The sequence below is a fragment of the Erigeron canadensis genome, chromosome 1 (assembly GCF_010389155.1).
Source record: "Erigeron canadensis isolate Cc75 chromosome 1, C_canadensis_v1, whole genome shotgun sequence".
In the NCBI taxonomy this organism is placed as follows: domain Eukaryota; kingdom Viridiplantae; phylum Streptophyta; class Magnoliopsida; order Asterales; family Asteraceae; genus Erigeron; species Erigeron canadensis.
Genome location: NC_057761.1, coordinates 21,374,688 through 21,395,591, shown reverse-complemented (window position 1 = coordinate 21,395,591; position 20,904 = coordinate 21,374,688). Strand labels below are relative to the sequence as shown.

The 20,904-nt window shown below is 34.1% G+C and overlaps 2 long non-coding RNA genes across 2 annotated transcripts; both read left to right on the top strand.

Moving 5' to 3' along the window:
* Positions 1–263: 263 nt before the first annotated feature.
* LOC122584806 lies at positions 264–20,038 on the top strand. Its single transcript, XR_006321596.1, has 5 exons — positions 264–404; positions 1,134–1,291; positions 1,365–1,560; positions 2,326–2,496; positions 19,128–20,038. It is a non-coding gene; the product is annotated as an uncharacterized LOC122584806 (long non-coding RNA).
* Positions 3,620–4,558, top strand: LOC122584810. Its single transcript, XR_006321599.1, has 2 exons — positions 3,620–3,669; positions 4,273–4,558. It is a non-coding gene; the product is annotated as an uncharacterized LOC122584810 (long non-coding RNA).
* Positions 20,039–20,904: the final 866 nt, after the last annotated feature.

Here is a 20,904-nt window from a genome sequence, read left to right as displayed (position 1 = left end):
ATGGGTCCATAACGTGGTTTCTCCTATTATTGTCAGCCAATTCTTGTTGACTGCATTGTTTGGAAAAATTGTATATGAATTGCACGATTGTCATGATCAAGAATTCAACTGTAGACTTGGATTCATGAATGGATAGAATGGTACAAAGTCTTTCAAGAGCCGGTGGCCACATATATCAACTTGTTTGGGTCATTATAACATGTTAATGTCGTTCAATGGTGGTTCACTGCAGTGTTAAAGACGTAAACTTTCTATCAAACTTATCAGTTAAAGTAGGACGTGTCTTCTTAGGTGGAATTCTTTTGGACTGGTATTTCTTTGCCATCATGGCCTCTTTCTTTGGCGTCTTAGTTGTAAACTTGTTTTGGGAGTCAAGGAGGATGGCAGATTTGACTGAGTTGCAGGTCCAAGGCTTAGTGTATTGAGTTGCAGATTTGATAATTATTTTTCACCAGAGTTACAATTTGTTCAACTCTCAATTTGCTAATAATTATTTTACTTAATGATCATATTATGTAGCATGTATTCAAGCCCATCAAGTTTGTTTATCTAGGTGGTGACAATAGGCCAAAGACCACGGAGACCCCTGAACACGAAACTTTAGTTGTGTCAGTTAGTAGGCTTTGGTTTTGGTGGGTTTGAAAGTGCTCAATCTGTACTTGAAGCTGTGTCAATTTTAACTGCATTTATAGTTGTTCATGAATGTGGTCATGAATTAGAATTAGTTGAGACAACATATGCAGGCCGATAGGTTGGATAAGTGGCCAAAATTTGCTCGCTTTAAAGGTTCATCTTAAAGTATTGGATAACATGGGGTAACTTGGCTGACCAGAATATTATATTATAATTATTATATACAAGTCTATGAATATGATTACAAGAACATATTTATTTGAAAATAACTTTAATATTTGAATAATGCAATTTAGGAGGCTTTATGTAGTAAAAAATAGACCTGGGTTGTCATTCAATCTAGCCTACCTTGCCTCATTCAATCTGTTTAGCATAAAATACTCCCCAAATCAATCCATTTACACATAAATCAATAGTTATAATTCATTGTCATGTCCCTCATATAATTTTGGATTGCCTCAAGTTATGAATTACAACTGATCCTGGCTGTATTCCTACAGATGAAACTATTGGCACTTCATCTCCGTCTGATGAGATGCACATGGAATCTGATGATGGTATCTTTATATCGGAGGTTGATATTATTACGTCATCACAGAAATGGAAGTTGACAAGTGAGATAGTACCAGTGCAAGGGCTTCTTCAGTTCTTCTTGCTGGTTGCTTAAAATATATTTTTTGTATTATTATCGTATTCTACATTGTTCTAACACTTCAAACGTGATAATGAAGGTCCAAATGGAAGTGGGAAAAGTTTGGTGTTTATGGCTCTCCGTGGTCTTTGGCCTATTATCAGTGGACGCAATGGTAATCCTTCCCGCAATGCTAATGACGTGGGTGAATTCAGTTGTGGTATATTATACATTCCTTGGAAACCTTATAAGATCAAAATTTCTATCATCTCTCACATGACTAGGCAGAAAAGAAGGTGAGTTTTGTTCTGCCCTTCTTGCTTAATGTTTTCTGTTTTTTCTAGAGGTAGGATAATGGCCTGGTGGAGACGGTTCTGTAATGTGTCAAAAGGAGTTCATTTCAGAACGACTAATATTCTATTCAAGATTGGCGTCAAAAAGGGATTTTTTATTTACTGAACCACTAGGGGCCGGGTTGGGTTGAATATATGAATTATTATAAATATCCATGGAGGTTGATAATATTTGAATAATGCATATGGTGACTATGAACCCATATGACTTGCTCCGTCTGTTTAGTTAGTTTCTATTTTAGTTCCTTTGTTTGGGTTACACAGACACACATTGCTTACTGTTGAGATCAGGTGTCTTCATGATTACTACTCGTCCCAGGTGCTACTGAAATGTCTAAAAAGAGGAGACATATTACCAGTATATGATGGAAGACCGTTACATGCTACGTTTAAACTTATTATGTATGTACTTTTGTAAATGAGTGTTACGTTTTGTGATGTCCACTAAAAATCAGTTTGGGCCATCCTCGTAAAATGTAAGAGAAATTTAGTTAAAGGTACTTATAGAGCATAACGGTCCAGTCATTGGATAAAGGATTTACACTAGTATTTGCTCTTGGTGATTAAACTTAGTTACTGTAGAGAGCAAGTTAAATGGGTGTAAATAAGGCACTTATATCACTTAGATTTATTGCAATTTTAATTTACTAATTTTGTTGTTAAGTTGACTATGATATTGTTATACCTGACACATTTTAATTTGCATAGGTGGCTTTAAGGTATCCAGTAGAATTTGTACTCAGTGCCTTCTATTAACAGTTGAAGCATTTGCAGCTCCTATCTACTCCATTGAAATTCACTTGCTCCGTGTAGAGTCAGTTATGGTTGGGGAAAAGATAGCGACATAAACATCTACAGTTCAGAGTTCAGACTACTCAGGTACACCTTTTTTCTTAATAAACCTTTCATACTTTATGTACCATAGATGGCAGATGGAGATGTCTGCCGTAGTGCCTATTTATGTTATGCTTCCCCGACTTTTGGCATGCCCAACTGTGTTTGCTGGGTAAGTTGATAAATTCAGTGAAGTTAGTAACATTATTAGCCTTGAGCTTACAGCGTTAAGTAATTGACTCCCTGAGTTCGGTGCCATAGTCTATTGAAAGTTCAAATTTAGAGGTGGAACGGGCCATGCGACCTGAAAACTTTTTGAGTTTTCTACCAACAGCTAGCAGTGCCCAGGGTGGTTCAACACTTCAACTCCCATTAGCAGGTGCCCAGGGTGGACATGGAGTTTAGTAAGCTCTGCGGTCCTAAGAATTTTCGACTATGTTTTCCAAAAAGTGATTTTGGAGGTTGTATCCATTAACCATTATTAGGACATCAGAAGCTCACCTCCAGGATGTGACGCCATACCATTACCACCATGGTCTTGGCGTGGTGGAGGGAACCATGGCGTGCTTCATGCCGGTATTGTGTGTGTGTATTTTGTTTTGTTTTATTGTTTTTTAATTTGTAATTATCAGTGTCTGAGTGGATCATTTAACTAAATCTTTTGATTAGCCCATTGGACCTCTTAGAGATAGAAACTAAGCCAAACTGAGCCTTAGGTGATTTTAGGCACTTGTTGACCCATTTGACTTGTCTTAACTAAATCTTAAGACCAGCTCATTGGATCATTTACTGAATTACTGATAAAAACAAAGCTAAATTGAGCATTAGGTGAATGGGTTAAAGTTGACACCATATAATATTAAGTTCTCTTTCAGTGAAAGATATAAGATGTTATCGAGTCGATAAAAGTTAAGTATTTTGATGTTGTATCTTAGTGTAGACATGACAGACTAGTGCATTAGGTAACATAAAGTCAGTGTTGGTGACATAAATAGTTTGTTCCTTAGTATGAAATCATGGAATTTTTCTTAGATGTTTACTTGAAGTAAGATTATAGATGGTAGTTGATAAATCAACATATAAGAAATTTAGGAACTTGTATCCATGAATTGTTGCTTAATGCTCTTCAGATCTTTAGCACTACGATCATGGGGAGTCTCTGAAGCTTTGCATCAGCTAAATATTTGAAATTATTGGCATTGAGAGTGGTTAAATGAGGTACTGTCTTCATTTAAAAGTTTATCATTTTTTTGGGGGAGTAAGACAGTAAGTCAGGAAATCCTACTCGAGCCAACTTTGTTGACCTGGCAAGCAAACCCAGGACTTCACCAGTACCCTATGGAACCGGGAAAACCACCAGCCATCCACGAACTTGCCAATCTGGATTATTAAGCCAGGGCAGGTGGCCTTAATAAAGGTACTAATAAAAATACTCGTAATGATTAAATGGCCTAAATGGATTAAACTGGTCGAACAGGTTAAAAGTTATCTAAAGCGTATCCAAGTACCCAAAAGAGTATCCAAATGCCCATATGAATATCCCAATTGGCTTTCTTAGAATAGGCAACACTATTATGCTCTACTATAGTTTCAGATAGCTCACTGCAATATTCCTTCAAAGAACTAGCGATTCTCCATGAACTGCCGGAAAGGTTGATTTTAACCGTTTCCCTAAGTCCCTTTGACTTTGTATAAGTGTTGCTTTCGAACTATACCCATCTGAGATTTTGTATATATTTGCTTCCAGCCATCTCATATTATCTCCCACCGCCCTTGTGACGGCTAAAGTTTATGTGTCATTCTTTGCAATCTTTTGTGCAGATCATTCTCAGTTGAGTTCAAGGGGTTACTATCCTTATTATATTTCAGACTGAATTGTATAACGTGCAGCAAAAATCTGATCTAGAAGCTTTAAGAAAGTGCGTACGTGTTGGTTTGTAAGCTTTCATCATTCAGTATCTATTTTATATCCTGAATATATTGTTTTAAAAATTTCTGGTTGAAATGGAAAGCCTTCAGTTGGAGCTGATTTAATCAACGGAATTGTTGTAATATCTTAACTTACAATGTTCAGTTTTAATTTATAAAATGTTATCTGGACAACTCACAGCTGCACGTGAGCAGCGACCAAAATAACGTCGTTTTCTAATATCACAAATTACAGTATCCAGTCTTACGTTGCAGTGTATCTCAGCAGTATAGAAATTGCAAATATTTCAAACTGACGTGGTTATGTTTATGAGTCATGTACAATAATTGTATTTTGAATCTCGTAGTTTGTGTAGGTAAATATTTTTGTTAGGAAGGCTATTGCATTTATTGATTCTAGAGTTATCCCTAGGAATTACTTTAAAGGAAGAAATAACTTATGAGAATAAGTGAACTGACTTTGTTACTTCTTATGTAGATATAATTGCAAAGAAATAACATATGCACGTCTAATTGTTTTATAACTGTAGTTTGTTATAAATATTAGTTTTAGCTTTTAGGGCTAAAATTAAAAATGAATAAGTAGACTTTGAGTCAAGGGTCACACAAAGTCTTTCAAGTGATAGTGGCCACACACAGAAAAAGCTTATGGGTCCATAACATGTTTACAAATATTATTGTCAGCCATTGCTTGTTGACTGCAATGTTTTGGAAAAATTGTATTTATGAATTGCACGATTGCCATGATCAAGAATTTAACTGTAGACTTGGATTTATGAATGGATAGAATGGTACAAAGTCTTTCAAGATCCGGTGGCCACATACATATCAACTTGTTTGGGTCATTATAACATGTTAATGTCGTTCAATGGTGGTTGACTGCAGTGTTAAACACGAAAACTTTCTATCAAACTTATCAGTTAAAGTAGGACGTGTCTTCTTAGGTGGAATTCTTTTGGACTGGTATTTCTTTGCCATCATGGCCTCTTTTTTTGGTGTCTTAGCTGTGAACTTGTTTTGGGAGTCAAGGAGGATGGCAGATTTGACTGAGTTGCAGGTCCATGGGTTAGTGTATTGAGTTGCAGAATTTATAATTATTTTTCACCAGAGTTACAATTTGAGCAACTCTAAATCTGCAAATAATTATTTTACTTAATGGTCATATTATGTAGCGTGTATTCATGCCCATCAAGTTTGTTTATCTAGGTGGTGACAATAAGCCAAAGACCACGGATACCCCTGAACGCGAAACTTTAGCTTTGTCAGTTGTTAGTAGGCTTTGGATTTGGTGGGTTTGAAAGTGCTCAATCCGTACTTGAAGCTGTGTCAATTTTAACTGCGATTATAGTGGTTATAATTAGTTGTCACAACATATGCACGCTGATGGGTTGGGTAACTGGCCAAAATTGGCTCGGTTAAAAGGTTCATTTTAAAGTATTGGCTAACTTGGGATAATTTGGCTGACAAGGAGTAAATATTATATATAAGTCTATGATTATGATTACAAGAACATATTTATTTGAAAACAACTTTAATGTTTGAATAATGCAATTTAGAAGGCTTTATGCAGTTAAAATAGACATGGGTTGTCATTCAATCTAGCCTACCTTGTCTCTTTCTGGTTGAACCATTTGGTTTTATATGTTTAGTATAAAATACTCCCCAAATCAACCCATTATACGTAAATCGGTAGTTATAATTCATTGTTATGTCCCTCCTATAATTTTGGATTGCCTTAATTTATGAATTTCACTTGATCATGGTTGTATTCTGATGAAACTATTGGCACATGGAATCTGATGATGGTATCTTTATACCGGAGGTTGATATTATTAAGTCATCACAGAAATGAAAGTTGACATGTAATATAATACCGGTGAAAAGGCTTCTTCTTACTAGTTGCTTAAAATATATTTTTTGTATTATTATTCGTATTCTACATTATTCTAACAATTCAAACGTAATGTTAAAGGTCCAAATGGGAGTGGGAAAAGTTCTGTGTTTATGGCTCTCCGTGTTTATTACTAATTTTATTGTTAAGTTGATTATGATGTTGTTATACCTGACACATTTTAACTTGCATAGGTGGCTTTAAGGTATCCAGTAGAATTTGTAGTCAGTGCCTTCTATCAGATCCTTTAGTGGAAGAGCTAACAGTTGAAGCATTTGCAGCTCCTATCTACTCCATTGAAATTCACTTGCTCCGTTTAAAGTTGATTATGGTTGGGGAAAAGATAGCGAGAGAAACATCTACAGTTCAAACTACTCAGGCACACCTTTTTCTTAATAAACCTTTCATACTTTATGTACCATAGATGGCAATTGGAGATGTCTGCCGTAATATGTCTGTGTCTATTTATGTTATGCTGGGTAAGTTGATAAGTTCAGTGAAATTAGTAATATTATAAGCCTTGAGCTTACAGTGTTAAGTAGTTGACTCCCTGAGTTCGGTGCCATATTCTATTGAAAGTTTAGTATTAGAGGTGGAACGGGCCATGCGACCTAAAAGCTTTTTAAAATTTTCCTTAAACCTTTCTTCTAGAACTGATTGGTGTATTAATTACTAAATACTAATGATTATACAAACTATATAATATCAGTATATTATTAAAGTTTTCTACCAACAGCTAGCAGTGCCCATTAGGAATAGAGTTATAGAGGTGGATATGGTGTTTAAGTAAGCTTTGTGGTTCTAAGAATTTTTCAACTATCCATTATTAGGACATCAGATGCGGTGGTTCACGTCCATGATGTGACGCCATACCATTACCACCATGATCTTGGCGTGGTGGAGGGAACCATGGTATTCTTCATGCCGGATATGTGTGTGTGTAACAGTGTATTTTGTTTTGTTTTAATGTTTTTTAATGCGTAATCATCAGCGTCCGAGTGGATCATTTAACTAAATCTTTTGATTAGCCCATTGGACCTCTTAGAGATAGAAACTAAGCCAAACTGAGCCTTAGGTGATTTTAGGCACTTGTTGACCCATTTGACTTGTCTTAACCAAATCTTAAGACCAGCTCATTGGATCATTTAGTGATAAAAAACAAAGCTATAGTGAGCATTAGGTTAATGGGTGAAATTGCCACCATTTTAATGTTAAGATTTCAGTAAAAGATAAAAAATGTTATCGAGTCGATAAAACTTAAGAAGTATATTGATGTTGTATCTTAGTGTAGACACGATAGACTTGTGCATTGGGTAACATAAAGTCACTGTTATTAAGTGTGACATACATCATTATTCCTTCCTTCTTATGGAATCAGGAAAACCCACTCGAGCTAACTTTGCTGACCTAGCAGGCAAACCCAGGGTTCCACTGGTACCCAGCAAAGCTGTCGAACTGGGAAAACCAATAGCCATGATTGACTCTTGCTTTTTAGGATGGGGCAGGGTGGCCGTAATAAAGGCACTAATAAGTAAATGGTCCAAATGGAATGAACCGGTCAAACTGGTTAAAAGTTATCTAAAGCATATCAAAATTCCCAAAAGAATATCCTATGATAAATAAGACGATATTGTTCTACTATAGTTGTAGATAGCTTACTGCACCATTCATTTAAAGCACAAGTGATCTCAATAAACTGCCGGAAAGGTTGATCATAATTGTTTCCCTTTGATTTCGTAAGTGTCACTTTTGAAGTACGCCCACCTCGGATTTTATATCTATTTGCCTCCAGTCATTTCATAGTATCTCCCGTGTACCTTGGTGACAGACTGACAGCTAAAGTGTATGTCATTCTTTGCAACCTTTTGTGCAGACCATTCTCAATTGAATTCAAGGTCACCATCCTTATCAATTTTCAGACTGAATTGTACAACGTGCAGCAAAACTCTGATCCAAAAGCTTTTAGAAAATGGATAGGTGTTGGTTTGTAAAATTTCATCATTCACTATCTATTCTAAATTCTGAATATTATGTTTGTTATAAAAATTTCAGGTTGCAATGGAAAGCCTTCCATTGGAGCTGATTTAATTGACGGAAATGTATTTGTAATGTCATATCTTACAATGTTCTGTTTTATATGGAAAATGCTGACAAATCAAACGGCTGCAGGCGAGGAGTGATCGAAATGGCGTTGCTTGTAATATCATAACTTACAATGTTCAGTTTTAGGGTTGTAGTGTAGTTCAGCGATACAGATGTACATATATCATACTGACGTCGTTATCTGCATGGGTCATGTTCAACAATTGTGCAAGTAAATAGTTCTGTTGGGAGGTATCACTTTTATGGATGAAATAAATTTCGAGTTCAAGTGAAATATACTTGTTACTTGGTGTGTAAAAGTAATTGCAAATAAATAACATATGCACATGTCGAATTATTTCATAAATGCGTTTTTATGAATAATTTAATCATTCATTAAATAAATTGCATAATAATCTATTAATCTCATAACTTTGAGGCTAGAACATTTATCTTGTGTGGCCTATATGGGCTTAAAAATACGAAGACATAATGCTACTTCAACAATAATGATGAAAAAGAAAGAGTAAAATCAATATGTAAATGGTTAGTTAATTGACATGTTTAGACGTAGTGAATATTAGGCCTATATATTGTTGCTCATCTCATAAAATTAAAGATCTTTTTTGAAGGTGTCATTTTTGTAACACCTCAACTAAGGCATAAACCCGAGGTGTAACGATAAACATGTGGACGTATGAATATTACACGGAGATAGCTAAATGATTCCATTAAAATCATAAAGATAAATAAATTATCAAATTCAAAAAGCAGAAGTCAACCATCACATGAGTAGTTAAAAAATAAAATCCTACATACTAGCGCCCCACTCTTGATGAGAGTCTTATGCTACTGTCATATCCTTGATTACTTGAAAAAAATTAATAATTAAAATGTCAACAGAAAAGTTGTGAGTTAGTAAGTTTATGGGTAAAACACCAGTGGTACCATACCCTTAAAATGGGGGCTTGGGGCTATACGGCCTGGGTTCGAATCTCGTCCCCAACCAAGTCTTTAGGGGTTTTCACAGGGCATGCGTATATGCGGTAAACGCGCATGGGTACCAATAGGTACATGGCCCCAAAGGGTGGCTATCCAGCTACCCTTTTTAATTAAACAATTTATGCTTCAATAGTTTTTCAGAAGATCTGTAAAGAAAAATAATTTGGCCAAATTCATAATGCATGTATATATCACACATATAAAGCATTTCCTTTACCTCTCTAAAAATTTTAAATCTTCAACTTTTAAGTTAAGACACGATCTTAGTCGTTCATCTTTAACATGGTAAATCAAGACCATCCATTCTCATCTTGTACTAATTACAATATAGTAATTTGACACAATGATTGCATAGTCAAGAACATGACAAATGATCCCCTCACATTTATGATTCCCGTGGTCCTTTCATGCTCTCTCTCTCTCTTTCTCTCTCTCTTGCCAGATTTCAAGAAATTACCGTAATTATAACAATTGTTGGAGTTAATCACACATCTCAAAACAATTGTAAAAGTAGAAACTATCGTTGATGTCGCTATGTGCGGACAATTTTTCTAATTAATTGAAGTTTTTTTAAAAAAAATTTGTAGGGAATGAATATTTTATAAGGTTGGTTTACCAACCACCAAATTCACAATATAGAGAACAAGTTCCACACATTATAAAGATCCTCATATATAGATAAAGTCTAAGTAGTCAATGTAAACATTGAGATTACACATTCAACACGCTTAGACAATTAGTATCTTTCATTCCTATAAAACACTAAAAAAAGCTACGAAACTCACTGTGCTCATATGATAGTATGATACATGAATAAGACAAATAGAAAACAATTAAGTTTTTAACGCACAGATAAGTTTACCGAGATAAGTTTTTTGTGTCATAAAAAATGTCATTTAATTAGTGTTCTAAGAAATGTCATTTAGTTAATGTCATTTAATTTTAAAACAATTAAGTGTTTGACTTAGTTTCACCAAAAGTTTGTAAATTTGACCTGATTTGCAAGTTTGACAAATAGTTGACTTTGTGAGTTTAAACAGGTTGACGAGTTTAACCATCTGCGAATTTTGACCATTAGTGTGTTTGACTTGCCAGTTTTGAAACTCACATTTGGGTGTGAAACTTACACGAATGATTAAATCAAAATTGTAACGTTGAAATCGTTAAGTTTTTTTTTTAAAATCGTTAAGTACGTACTTTTAGGTTGTCTATTAGCATGTAAACAAAATTTTAACTTTATAGTCTCTAAAGCAAGCTAAAACGTGCTACTCATTTTCAAAGAAAGTTTATTAATTACTACAAAAATCATAAAAGTTATAGAATTTGTTAAAGAAAATCTGTTGAACTTTGGGATTAGTTGTATAATGTGTTCGTAAAACTTTTGGACGTAAAAAAATAGAAGCTTTCATACATTTTGATGGTTGATTTGATGAAAATCGCAAAATGAGAAAAGAAGAGTGAAAAAAGGGTTTTTTTTTATCCTTTTACCTTGAATTTGATGTTGTCTATATTCTAGAATATCATAATATATACTAGTGTGTAGGTGATCAATGATCCGATTTTTGATGAATAAGAAAAAGTGATGGTACGTGTGTTGCGTGTTTTGGGATTGGCTTATATAGGGTCTTAAAGGTGATTGACTTGCGAGTTTCAAGGGTGTGGTACAGGCTTTGCAATTGGTTTCGAGTATAAGGATAGTTTATCTTAACTTTAAACTTAATTTCATATTATTTTTCATCTTTGTATTATACTAAGACTTATACTATATGCAATATGTGATCCAAATATAAGGTTATCTGTAACCCGGTCATAGACCGGGTATTACTCTAGTTCTAATTGTGTTTAAGCATAAATTTACACATGGGTCGATAGGTGTGTTATTATATCTTAAATTCGAAGGGTTTAATCTTGTTTAGAACGTATTAAGATTTCACGAGACTTGCTAGCGGTTCCCAGTTGGTATGAAAGTATGAACAACTCTCACGCTACCAAGTATAATGAATATGTGATCTGTTATTTTGGGGCATTTCTCTTGGCCTTTTACAAAGCCAGGGGTCTGTTATTTATAGGCATCAAGTGGAGGGGCTGTCCTTGGTGTCTGATGTCCGTTTGGCAGGGAGCCGTTGTTCGGTGCATCGTGTTGTGTAACAACCTTTGTCTTTTTAGCTCAGGTACTCTGGTACTAGCCTGCATCGTACAAGTGTAGACGTCATTGTCTCGTAGTGTAGTTGGTTCCGGATCATTCGGTAATCCGGAGCCTAAACACTTCCGTAAGACGTGCCGGAGAGGGTACGTCATCAAATTGGTAGCTCAACCATAATTTGCATGCTCAAGAAATAAGGAAGGTTCTTTATATAACTTACGTAATTTAGCTCATCAATCTTCTATAGCTTACTCGTAGAAATATAATGAAATTACAAACAATATTATAACAAGCTCTTCTTAATATCCGTTATTACATACAAAATCTTAAATATATATATCAAAACAAAACCCTTAGGACCAGTGATTGAATTTCATCTTTTATTATCAACCATTAGATCATTTTGATGACATCATCATTAACTAAAAACTTAGTCAATAACACTTTTGGTCCTCATAGTTTTATATAAATGTTTATAAAGTCCTTTAATTTTATCTATTTTAATTTGAATGGCCTAATTGAATACGAGTATCATTCTATAACTTTATTAACGATATATTATTAACTATATATTTATAATAATAGTACTTCGTAGTCTTTAATGTATATAATTTAAAAATAAATAAAATCATTTATATAATATATTATATTTTTATGTACATAGAGTTCTATATATTTGTATTTCTAATATTGTGTAAATGATATAATATTTGACCAAATTTCTATTTTGAATGGGTTGATACATTGAATATGATATTTAAAAAATTTTGATAATTTTTTCTTTAAAAATAATTTTCTATACATTTATTTGTTTGTTAATAGTCTATGCCATTTATTTAACTATTTCTTTTTAAAAAAGAATTTTAGTTGTCTTATTTTTTTTATTTATAATAAAACATTAAATATATGATATTTCAATGAAAAGTTTCATTTACATTTTATTTCCGTTATTAACTACTTTATTTCAACAACACCATATAGATTTTTTCAAATATATTTATAATAGATAGTTTTTGTTGATGTGATTGTTTAGACAACACCATATAGATTTTTTCGAATATATTTATAATAGATAGTTTTTGTTGATGTGATTGTTTAGATGCATAGATATAAATTAAAATAACATATTTAGTGTTCTTTATATGAGTCCAAGTTATGTAATTATAACTTAGTGTTAGTAAATATATCTATTTAATATTTTATAAATAATATAATGGTGAATTTACACTTATTGGAACATACCGTATGTATTACATGCATATTTTAGTTTTATGGCTGAAAACATTATCTGTTAACATTTATCGACAATGAGTCTGGTATTATAATTGTGGTTCAAAAGTTTGTAAATATTTATATAGACGTTAATCGTTTTAATATTTTATTTTTAAAAATTTTCTATTTAAAGAATATTGTGTAAATCCCCGCGTAATGCGGGTAATAGCTAGTTATTATTAAAGAACAAACGATAATAAATACTTTCCTTTTCTTAAAGACTTATAATAAATGCATAATAAACATTAAAAACCTCCTTTTCTTAATAAAACACATAACTCAAGCATCTTCGAGCATAGTTGTGGAGCAACTTCATATTGTCGTTTGCGACCAAAATGCCGTTATCAAAGTTTCGTACCTATAATATATTTTGAATCCATAAAAATCCAATTAAGCAATTGCATGCTTAAAATATATCTCTATTCAAAAATAGTTAAACCACAATATAAAACATATATTTAGATGAAATTAGAAAAAAAATGGTGCTTGTGAATTCAAATACCTCATTAGAAAAACTTCTTTTTTACTCGAGCAAAAGTCACTATGATTGAAACCGTTAGGAAAACGTAAACATCCTCTATCATTTCAAAGTAAGTTATCCTCCAAATGATAACATACTGCAAGCTAACAATAAGTCCTATGAAACCTATAACGAATCCTGAGACCATACCAGCATAAAACCACGAGAAACCTTGTATACCATTTTCATCTTCATCTTCACCGACATGAGTGTATGATAAGTTGTTTCCATTGCAACTCAATAATGGGAATCCACATAGTTCGTTGTTCCCTTCATACATAGCAGGACCCTCAAAAGTCCGGAAATGATTTCCAGTAGGTAATGGACCGGATAATTTATTGAATGATAGGTTCAAATACCCTAGTGAGTTCAAGCTATCTAAACTTGGAGGAATTTGACCAGACAGCTTGTTCATCGACAAATCTAAAGATTCCATTGACTTAAGATTTCCGATCATTGTAGGAATGTGTCCACTTAGTTCATTTCTCGAAAGATTCAAATTCGTCAATGCTCCAAGGTTCATCAACACATCAGGAATCTCACCTATACTTTTGTTATTTGAGAGGTCTAAGGATATTAGAAACAAAATTGTGTTAGTATATTTTAGTTGAATGCCCTTTATGCAAGCTTCAATACCTTCTTCATAATAATCTCTTTTGTATGTTAACATGGCATCATTCTTGATCATACCACTTAAATTACAAAAGCAATGAGGGATGTTTCCAATTATCTTATTATTTGCAAGGTTTAAATGTTGAAAGAGTTTTGATTTGACATAGTTCCAGTGGAATCATACCCATGAACACATTTGATTGGAGATTCAAGATTTTAAGCTCTGATATTTTTCCAATCCAAAAAGGGATATTACCCGTCAACAAATTATTCCCCAAATCTATTGTGACCAAGCTTTTCAAGTTTTGCAAAGACGCCGGGAGATCACCCTTAAATTTGTTGTCGCGCAAGTGTAATGATTCAAGTAGTGATAGAGAACCCAATGACTTCGGAATATCACCCGTTATATTGTTACTTGTAAGATCAATCACTCGCAAATGAATCAAAGTCCCTAGGCAGTCGGGAAGAACTCCAGAAATATTATTATGCGATAAATCGAGTACTGATATATTATGTAGGTCACATAAGTTTGTTGGGATACTTCCAGTGAAATGATTTTTGCCAAAAGCAACAATAGCAAGAAATAATATTAAAAAAAAAAAAACCTTCTAGAGTATAATATAGTTCACACAGATAAAACAAGATAAGTGTATGATGATTTTATCAGAATCTTATAAGGTCAAATCATAACCAACGCAACTAACAAATATAAAACGTAAGTATCAGAATCTTGTATACCTGTGTTGTTGATATTTATTCGTGGCAGATTTCCATGGATCTCGTTGTCGGACAGATCCAAGATATAAAGCTGAGAGGATATGTTGTGAAACCACTCTGGTATTGTATCCCTAATACTCGAATTTGAAAGCCTTAAATATTGAAGAGCAGGTGATGTTTGAATATTCGGGAATTCGGGTCCGATGTGATTGTCGGACAGATCCAATGCCACAAGATGAGAGGAGATGTTGTGAAACCACTCTGGTATGCTTTCTCTTATGCTCGAATTTGGAAGATATAATTCTATTAGATGTGTTTGTGTTTGAAGCCAGTTTGGGAATGTGGGTCCCATGTTGCAGCAGGAGATTGCAACAAAAGACGTCAACTGGAAGGGAGGAATCCAATTACGGCTGACGTTCCACGTTATCAATGTATTATCAGACAAGAACAATTGGGTTAGATTGTAGAGTTTGGTGAAGTGAATTTCAGAAACAACCCCACGTAGAATGTGGGTTAGAATGTGGGTCCCATGTAGAGTTAGATTGACAATAAAAATAGTGGTTTTCATTTTGGAGTAATTAAGATAAAGTAGATGTTGTATAGTTCAGATGTAGAGGGAATGGGGCATATATATAACATAGTATGCTTTAAAATCTTTTATGAACGTATACTTAGCTATATATTGACTTGAGTCCACACGACATTTCATAGTAGAGTCAAGGATCACACAAAGTCTTTCAAGAGATAGGAGCCACACACAGAAAAAGCTTATGGGTCCATAACGTGTTTGCTCCTATTATTGTCAGCCAATGCTTGTTGATTGCAGTGTTTTGGAAAAATCGTTTTCATGAATTGGCCAATTGTCAATTTAACAGTGAACTTGGATTCATGAATGGAGAGAATGGTACAAAGTCTTTTAAGAACTAGTGGCCACATACTTATCAACTTGTTTGGGTCATTGTTAAAGTTGTTCAATGGTTCTTGACTGCAATGTTAAACTCGTAAGCTTTGAATCAATATCCAAACTTTTGATCTCTCAGTTAAAGTAGGTTGTGTCTTCTTAGGTTGAAATCTTTTGGTCTGGTATTTCTTTGCCATCATGTCCTCTTTCTTTGGTGTCTTAGTTGTTATCTTGTTTTGGGAGTCATAAAGAGGATGACAGATTTGATTGAGTTGTAGGTCCAAGGCTTGGTGTATTGAGTTGCAGATTTGATAATTATTTTTCACCAGAGTTACAATTTGATCAACTCTAAATTTGCTAATGATTATTTTACTTAATGGTCATATGATGTAGTATGTACCCAAGCCCATCAAGTTTGTTTATCTAGGTGGTGACAATAGGCCAAAGACGACGGAGAGCCCTGAACTCCAAACTTTAGCTTTGTCAGTTGTTAGTAGGCTTTGGTTTTGGTGGGTTTGAAAGTGCTCATTTTGTACTTGAAGCTGTGTCAATTTTAACTGCAACTATAGTTGTTCATGAAAGTGGTCATGAATTATAATTAGTTGTCACAACATATGCAGGCCAATGAGTTGGGGAACTGGCCAAAATTGGCTTGGTTAAAAGGTTCATCTTAAAGTATTGACTAACATGGGGTAATTTGGCTGACCAGAATTTTATACGAGTAATTATTATGGTGATGATTACAAGAACATATATATTTGAAAATAACTTTAATATTTGAATAATGCAATTTAGGATGCTTTATCCTGTAAAAAATAGACCTGGGTTGTCATTCAATCTAGCCTACCTTGTCTCTTTGTAGTTGAAGCATTTGGTTTGATCTGTTCAGTAAAAAATACTCCCCAAATCAACCCATTTATAGGTAAATCGGTAGTTATAATTCATTGTCATGTCCCTCCTATAATTTTGGATTGCCTAAAGTTATGAATTTCAATTGATCATGGTTGTATTCCGAGTTTCCGACAAATGAAACTATTGGCACTTCATCTCCGTCTGATGAGATGCACATGGAATCTGATGATGGTATCTTTATATCGGAGGTTGCTATTATTACGTCATCACAGAAATGGAAGTTGACATGTGATCTAGTACCAGTGAAAAGGCTTCTTCTTTTGGGTTGCTTAAAATATATTTTTTGTATTATTATTCGTATTCTACATTGTTCTAACAATTCACACGTAATATTGAAGGTCCAAGTGGGAGTGGGAAAAGTTTGGTGTTTACGGCTCTCTGTGGTCTTTGGCCTATTATCAGTGGACACAATGGTAAACCTTCTCTCAATGTTAATGACGTGGGTGAATTCAGTTGTGGTATATTATACATTCCTCAGAAACCGTATAAGATCAAAATATCGAGAAGGTGAGTTTTGTTCTGCCCTTGTTATTTAATGTTTTCTGTTTCTTCTAGAGGTGGGATAATGGCCGGGTCGAGACGATTGTGTAATGTGTCAGATGGAGTTCATTTCAGAACGGCTAATATTCTATTCAAGATTGGCGTCAAAAAGGGATTTTTTTATTTACTGAACCACTAGGGGCCGGGTTGGGTTGACTAGTTAGAATTTGAATGGTTAATTATTATAAATAGCCATGGTTTTAAACGCTATAGCAGTAATAAACTAATAATGTTTGCATAAGTAGAAATAGGAGGTTGGAGGTTGATAATATTTGAATAATGCACATGGTGACTATCAACCCATATGACTTGCTCAGTCTGTTTAGTTAGTTTCTATTTTAGTTCCTTTGTTTAGGTTACACAAAGGCACACATTGCTTCCTGAATCGAGATCAGGTCTTTTCATGATTACTACTCGTCCCAGGTCCCACTGAAATGTCTAAAATGAGGAGACATATTAACAGTATATGATGGAAGACCGTTACACGCCACATTTGAACTTAATATGTAGTTACTTTTTGTAATTGAGTGTTACATTTTGTGATGTTCCACTAAAAATTAGTTTGGGCCATCCTCATAAAATGTAAGAGAAATTTGTGGTTAACGGTTCTTATAGAGCATAAGGTCCAGTCATTGGATAAAGGACATACACTAGTATTTACTCTTGGCGATTAAACTTAGTTACTGTAGAGGGTAAGTTAAATGGATGTAAATAAGGCACTTATCACTTAGTTTTATTGAAATTGTAATTTACTAATTTTGTTAAGTTGATTATGATATTGTTATACCTGACACATTTTAATTTGGATAGGTGGCTTTCAGGTATCCAGTAGAATTTGTACTCAGTACCTTCTATCAGATCCTTTAGTGGAAGAGCTAACAGTTGAAGCATTTGCAGCTCCTATCTACTCCATTGAAATTCACTATCTCGGTTGCTCCGTGTAGAGTCAATTATGGTTGGGGAAAAGATAGCGAGAGAAACATCTACAGTTCAGAGTTCAGACTACTCAGGCACACCTTTTTCTTAATAAACCATTCATACTTTATGTACCATAGATGGCAATTGGAGATGTCTGCCGTAATATGTCTGTGCCTATTTATGTTATGCTTCCCCGACTTTTGGCATGCCCAACTGTGTTTGCTGGGTAAGTTGATAAATTCAGTGAAATTAGTAAATATTATAAACCTTGAAATTAATTGCCATAGTCTATTGAAAGTTTAAAATTAGAGGTGGAACGGGCCATGCGACCTAATAAACTTTTCAAGTTTTTTCTTAAACCTTTCTTCTGATTGTTGTATTACTAGATGCTACTGATTATACAAATTATATAATATTAGTATATTTTTAAAGTTTTATACCAACAGCCAACAGGAATTGATTTATAGAGGTGGATATGGTGTTTAAGTAAGCTCTGCAGTTCTAAGAATTTTTCTACTATGTTATGCAAAAGTGATTTTGGAGGTTGTATCCATTATAAGAACATCAGATGCGGCGATTCACCTCCGTGATGTGACGCCATACCATTACCACCATGATCTTGGCGTGATGTGACACCATACCATTACCACCATGATCTTGGCGTGGTGGAGGGAACGATGGTGTTCTTCATACCGGATATGTGTGTGTGTATTTTGTTTTGTTTTAATGTTTTTTAATTCGTAATTATCAGCGTCCGTGTGAATCATTTAACTAAATATTTTGATTAGCCCATTGGACCTCTTAGAGATAGAAACTAAGCGAAACTGAGCCTTAGATGATTTTAGGCACTTGTTGACCCATTTTACTTGTTTTAACTAAATCTTAAGACCAGCTCATTGGATCATTTACTGATAAAAACAAAGCTAAATTAAGCATTAAGTGAACGGGTTAAAGTTGCAACCATATAATATTAAGTTCTTTTTCAGTGAAAGATATAAGATGTTCCCGAGTCGATAAAAGTTAAGAAATGTTTTGATGTTGTATCTTAGTGTAGACATGACAGACTAGTTCATTAGGTAACATTAAGTGTGACATAAATAGTTCGTTCCTTCTTATGAAATCATGGAATTTTTCTTAGATGTTTACTAGATCTAAGGTTATAGATCGTAGTTGATAAATCAACATATATGAAATTTAGAATCTTGTATTAACAAATTGTTGCTTTATGTTTCTTCAGATCTTTACTACTACGTTTCTGGGGTCAGATCTTTACTACTACGTTCCTGGGGAGTCTTTGAAGCTATGCATCAACTAAATGTTTGAAATTATTGGCATTGGGAGTGGTTAAATGAGGTACTGTCTTCATTTAAAAGTTTATCATATTTTTGGGGGAGTAAGACAGTAAGTCAGGAAATCCTACTCGAGCCAACTTTGTTGACCTGGCAAGCAAACCCAGGACTCCACTAGTACCTCACAAAGCTGTGGAACCGGGAGAACCACGAGCCATCCATGAATCTGCCAATCTGGATTATTAAGCCGGGGCAGGTGGCCTTAATAAAGGCACTAATAAAGTAATAATTAAATGGCCTAAATGAGTAAATGGACTAAACAGGTCGAACAGGTTAAAAGTTATCTAAAGCGTATCCAAGTGCCCGAAAGAGTATCCAAATGCCCATATGAATATCCCAAGTGGCTTTCTTAGAATAAGCAACACTATTATGCTCTACTATAGTTTCAGATAGTTCACTGCAATATTCCTTCAAAGAACTAGCAATTCTCCATAAACTGCTGGAAAGGTTGATTTTAACTGTTCCCCTAATTCCCTTTGACTTTGTAAGTGTTGCTTTTGAACTATACCCACCTGAGATTTTGTATATGTATGCTTCCAGCCATCTCATAGTATCTCCCACTGCCCTTGTGATGGCTAAAGTTTGTGTCATTGTTTGCAATCTTTTGTGCAGACCATTCTCAGTTGAGTTCAAGGGGTTACTATCCTTATTACATTTCAGATTGAATTGTACAACATGCAGCAAAAATCTGATCTGAAAGTTTTATGAAAATGGGTACGTGTTGGTTTGTCAGCTTTCATCATTCGCTATGTATTCTATATCCTGAATATCTTGTTTTAAAAATTTCTGGTTGAAATGGAAAGCCAAATATAACAATTACAGTAAAAAGAAAAAAAGGTTGCCAAGACACTTGCATAATTTAAGAAACTCAACAGATATTGCATTCTCAAGTTTCCAACCAGCAAACCTTTTCTAGTATAATTTATCGCCATTATATGTTAAATAGACAAAAAGTCAATCTATATTGCATCCTAACCGCAAGCAAATCAAGTAGTATAATACAAAATGACATGGTAATCTCCCTTAAAATGCTAACGTATTTTTTTTTTTTTTTGTATATTATTGGAAAATAAACGTATTTTTGAGGGACTTACACTTTTGGTACCTCAAGTAGACAACATTTTTTTATTTCACTCTATAATTTTCATCTCACACATTAGCATCTATCAAATAACATACACTTAAAAATCAACACACATTCATATGATCCATGTATACCTATATCTCTGTACCATACCAAATTCAATACATAAACATGTATAAATAGATTCAGATCACTTATATGAATCATACACCACCAGAAAGGATTGCTGACTATCTCCCTCCCCACCATGCATCAGATTCCGATCTAATCTCGTTTGTAGCAAATATATTCATCTGTAACAGATTTCGTTAATATCTCGTTTGTAGTAGATTCCGATCAAGTGAAAAAACTGACAACTTGAGGTATCAAAACTGTAATTTTCTCAGGAAAAAAAAGTGGTCAAAAGACAAAAATAGCCCTCACGTGTTTGTCACGTGAGGGCGTTAACGGAAAAATTCAATGTCGTATGAACGTGGTACCAAAACTGAAAAAAACACAAAACTTTAAGTATGAAAGCTGCAATTTTTTGAGTTCGAGACTAAAAGTGCAAAAGTTACCAAGTTGAGGTACCAAAAATATAA